Raw genomic sequence first — 6,000 nt, 5'->3', positions numbered from 1 at the left:
AAAAGCAAACAAATAAAAAAAGGAACACAAGAAAGGGTAAATAAAATATCTTAGTTCTCATAAATACCTTGACAATTTAATTAAATTTAAACGCCTCCGTAAATGTTTAACTTTGACAGTTAATATCATTTAATAGTTTAAAGTTACAACAAATAAAAGATTTCCTTATCAAAAAATTTTTTTTTTTGAATTTCGCCAGTTAAATTCTAATTTTTGTTTTTTTTTTTTATTTTAATTTAATAGTGGAGGCTCATTATTATGCAGTAGACGACAATTCATAAATCATTAATACTTCAAAATACAAGAAAAAAATAAAAACAATAATTTTATTTATCTTTGTTGTCTTGCTTTTTACTTGTGTAGTCAAGTCAATTGAACGTATGGAGACATGGAAGATATCCTACACTCCTCTTCATAATTTTATAGAAAAAAAAACTCTGTTTTCATCTTATTGTTAATACACAATATTTCATCTGAAATCTTTAATTAAATCAAGCAACTTCGTCAAAGCAACAAAAAGAAAAAAAATTGAAGTTCAACCTCTGCATTTTCTGATTCTTATTTGATTTTTTATTTACCATTTATAAATTACATTCTTAATATTATGAGTTACGACTAGATCAGTTTTTTTTATACAGACGTGCATTTTATTATGAAAACCTTAATTACAAAAAAAAATTTCTATGTCATGTAAAATATTTAATCCTTTTAAAGTAACGTCTTATATAAATAAATTATATACACCTAATAAATAAAAATTTTTAGGCTTGACATCAATTATTGTTTCCCTACAGTTTCATTAACAGTTACATGTATAAAATTATTTAAACAAAAAGTAAAGCGTTACAAGATTACCTTCCAATATTTTTATCCTTTTATAGGTACCTACCTGTAAATCGTTATATTTTGTGCGTTAAAACTGATTATTGCATTAAAAATATGCGAGTATAACACTGCCACAACATAAAGTATGACAAAAATGAAATTGAAATTGTTAATACGAAATGGCAACATAAAATCAGTATCGCGCGTTTTTTGATTTACTTTTAAAGATTTTAGAAAAGATTTCAAGATTTTATAATCTTCGTCTAATATCTGAGAATATTAGTAAGTATTTCTAGAAGTATTTTTTTGTAATTTCGTCGAAATATTAATAAATTTTGTAAACCTTACAAAATTTGTTAAAAATTTTTATTTACAAAATGTTCACTTTGAATATGAACAATATTCCAAATATAGAATTTAATTGAAGGTACTAAAAATTTTGAAGTCATTATGATGTTAATATAAATTCTAAATAATCTATATTTAAGAATAAATAATCTATATTTCTATATCTATAAAAGTATAGATCTGAATAATGTGAAACAAAACAAAATTTTCAGTTTGATTGCTAAAATTGATTAACATTTGCAATTTATGAAAATTTTTAACTTCTATTTCGTTTAGTATATTCAAATACACCCTATATTACAAAACATATGCGTAATTATGTAATTATATGAGAATATTTAAATTTACTACATTAATAATAATTTTAATGATTGTTTGTAATCCAAGCTCTTTATTTAGGAAGTAAATACATATACATTTTTTATATATATATTTAATTCTTAAATAAATATTTTTGTTTTAAATATTAAACAATATTAATTTGCAACCAATTAATTTAAACCATTTTGAGGATGTTGGTATCCAAATAATCAATATAAATAACAACAAATACCATATTGTGTAACCGGAAACTGATAGCATCTTATCTCCGAAAAGAAAATAGGAAATATGAGAATTTTATTTTAAATTGAAATTGGTAAGATTTGCACATGTAAGTAATGTAATTAGTCCTTAAAATTAGTAAGAGTTTTACTTATAAAATTATGCAAATAAATTTAATTCTATCTCATCTATTTTTTAAATTAATATCTAACTGATTTACTACTTTTGATTCTTGTGCCTTAAATGTTACATAAACATTGTTTAATTTTGTTAACCTTTTGTGAGCTTTTTGATCTCAGATTACCTCAATATTGTTGAAGGTAATATAATAAGAGATAATGTATATAATCTCTTTTATTAATCTTTTATTCATTCCGGAGGAAGAAAATAGGGCTCCTTGAGTATGGTTCGCCGCCATATATTACGGGGCCTACCCACTTTTCTTTTTCGCTGCGAATTTCAATCTAAGCCCTTCCTGGCTATTGTATTATTTGGTTTCCACAGCGTATGTCCCAACCATCTCCATTTTCTTTTTTTTTATGGCCACATTTGTAGGATTCTAGTTCGTTGTCGCCCACAGATCATTGTTCATAATCGTTTTGGGCCAAAATATTCTACATATTACTCTTAGAATAATGTCAAGTGAGACAATTTCTACACGTACCATAGCCGGTCAAAGGCCACCCTCGCTTTCGACAGTCTCTGATCGATGTCTTGTTTTGATATAATAATATAATCAAACACAATTTAAACAAAATGAGAATTAGCATTATAATATCAGTAATACTAGTAAATACCAATAATTACAAACATTTTTATGTTGCATAAAAAAAATATGGGTGAAACTGTTTTATTCAACACGATCATAAAATCTGTTCTAATATTACCACATTGGGAAAAAAAACATTTTATTCTATAATTTCTTATTCTGAATTCTTTTGCATATAAAGATGAATAGTATTGTTGAATGCCAATTATATTAGATTTATATTAGAAATCCTGAAAATGGTATAATTTAATTGAAGTCGAATATGTTCGCTATTTTTAAATAATTTCAATAATAATTATTCTATACTCGTTTCTTATAAACATTACATATACAAATCATACTAATATATTTAATATTAATATTATTATATATTTAAATATCCATAAATAATATTAATGAAAATTAAAACAAAATTAAAGTCAATAATTTAGTTTCTAGCAATAAACTTAGTTAGATGCATATAACGAAGATTTCCAACATAAAGAGTAAGTTCTGCTAGACCTATATCTATATTTATTTCTATGGATATGTGATTCGATTGAATGCTCTTTTTCAGTTTCAATATTTTTATTTTTTTTACACAAAATCTATGTTGAAATAGTTATACTCTAATATAACAGTCTGTATAAATATATTATATAAATTCAATTGAATTTTGAAAATAAATATAAATCAGAAATTAAAAAAGAACAAGAACTTTTTTTTGTATTACGTTAAATCAAAATTGTTGTTCAAGTTAATTGGATGATTTTATACGTATTTGAATATATATATATATATGTATATATATATATAGATATATATATGTACATGCAATATATTTGATCATTGATGGCTGACTCTGATGAAAGATTAAAAGATGGATTGAAAATGAATAAATAAATTTATAGTATAAAAGTAACATAAAACTGGGTGTGTTTTACTTTGCATCCTCTTTTCAATATCCCCAACACAATAAAAACTTAATAATATAATGAAATGAACACACAACAAAAAAAAACATTTTTAATATTATGCGAATGCAGCGCAGATCCATATCAAACTCGAAACGACATAGTCAAGGTATATATTGTATGTATGCATGTGTTTATATAAAAATTAAAATAAAATTTAATTTTATTTAATTCTCATCTTTCTAAGAATCAAAATAAAAAAAATTCAGTCTTTTAAAAATTAAAACAGAAAATAATAAGAGGCAATAATTTTAAGATATTTTCATAGTTAGGGTAGGTTGTTGTTATTGTTCGAATTAAAGTCATTGGATTTATGATTAGATTTATAACTATGTATATTTATAGATTTTTCTAGGCAAGTCTAAGAGTTATGCAAAAAAAAAAACCAATTCAAGAATAAATAAAAGTGATTTTATTAAAATTGCTTCTTTTTTTTTTAATTTTTCTTTTATTTTCGAAACATCTTCGTTATAATGTTTTGCTTTCCAAATCAAATTTCAAAAAAAATATACAAGTTACATTAAAAATGTAAAATTAAAAAATTACATAGAAAAATTTTATAATCGATTTGTTTTCTTCTTTTTTTTTTTGTTTGTCTTGACTTTAGGTGTGGAATGAGTGTCTTCATTGAGTTCATTTAGATTTAACAAGTTTACCAATTCAGCGACAAACATAAAGCGAACAAATTAAAGAACTTATTATGTTAAATATTTTGACATTTATTGAGAAACTTATTAAGTTTAGATATTCAACAAGACAAAAACAAAAAAGAACCTATTTTAATGAATCAGGAAATCGAAAGAATAAATGAGACTATCCAAAAAGATATCAAAACCACTCCTTGCTTTTTTTTCTACTTTTCTTTCTAAATTTCTTAAATTGTAAGAATGACAAAACGAAAATTAATTGAAGAAAATAGAAATTTCAAAAAAATTTCAATAATTTTTCAAATTATTTTTCTATAAGCATTTAAGTATGTAATAAAGATAATGACTTTCTAATTAGAAAAAAAAAAATTATAACTGTATGTGATTAATTTAATAAAAAACGGTTCTATCCATAAAATGTGTAATTTAGTGCTTTAATATTGTGAACAAGATTTTTAATATTATAAATGCGACAATAATTTAAAATTTAGGTAGGCATATAAATTGTATTTTGAATACATATAGAAAGAATTAGGGAATACCCTAAAATCCTTGTGATCTAAAATTCAGTAATTTGATCTTTAGTTCTTTCGCGTTCAATTATTCGTAAATGAAGGGATTAATAAATATTAATTATTTTTTATCAAATATACTTAATGTATGGGCAGCAGCCCTTTAAAATCGACCAGAATAAAATTTCTTAAAAAAGCAATTGTTCAATTTAACCTAACATTATAGGCTTTTCATGAAAAGCAGTATATCGCGATAACAATAGCGAGAATTGCGCATTTTGCAAATGTACCGCATTTATAAACATTGCTAATCTATCACAAAAATATTTAGATTACGAGTGCCACGGCTAGCGGAGTTGTACTTCTTTTTTTACTAGTTTTTGCAGTTTTTTTTGGAATTCGTCTGTTAATTGTCGTACTTAAAAATAACAAAATTTCTTTTTGTTTCAGTTTTCTTTTTTTTTTGTTTTTCTTAAATTTTATTTTTCTTGAAATAGAATTTTCCACTATTTGGCCGAAAATAAATAAAATTTTTTTTTTATTAACGACATTTTTTGTTCATGAACACAATACTGCTAATTTAAAATAGCAAAAGTTTTTATAAAAATGTTAAAAATATATTGTGTATGTGTCACGTTATTACTTTGTAGTACTCGTATGTATTGCATTTATGAAAATGCCTTATATGTCATAGGGAAAGAATGGTTAAAGTGATTTTAATAGAAATTTACATAATGAATTTCCGAATTTGCAATTTCCCAAAAAATTCTCTAATTTAGCAAAGTGTCTTTATCGAGGTTTAAGGTTTAAGTGATATTTTGGTCAAAAATCAGATTTTTACCCCACTTATCTTATTAAGACTTTTCGAATTGAATACGCAGATTGCTCTCTTTAGATCAATATGCGAAAAAAATCACAGTTCATCGCTGGACTATGAATCACTTTTCATATCATCTATATACATTTTCAAATATTTAGAAATTCTGGGAACGGGAAATTTTTTATATTTATATCGCTGTATTGCTATGGAACCTTAACTAACAAAACCATAATCAAATACATATGCATACTCGTATGTATGCATACAAGAACTTTTGAATAAGGGATCAGATTACTAAGTTTTGTCTTATATTTTTAATACCAAATTTTTTTTTTGATATTGTTTAATTCGAGTTTTTTTTGAAAAAATTAACTTTAAAATATTGTGTTAGAGAAAAAATTATTTAAAGGACAACGATGCTTAAGTTTAAAGGTTTAATAAAATTAATAAAAAATTAAAAAATATTGACACTTTTTCTCAAACTTCTTCAAATATATTTTCAGATAATAATTTAAATATCTCATAACTTTATATAATTTCCAAGTCTACTAAATTTTATAAGAGCCGTTTTCCTCAAAAATAA

This window comes from Condylostylus longicornis, unplaced genomic scaffold (assembly GCF_029603195.1).
Source record: "Condylostylus longicornis isolate FDR11 unplaced genomic scaffold, ASM2960319v2 ptg000040l, whole genome shotgun sequence".
NCBI lineage: Eukaryota > Metazoa > Arthropoda > Insecta > Diptera > Dolichopodidae > Condylostylus > Condylostylus longicornis.
Note: the sequence above shows the minus strand (reverse complement) of the source record.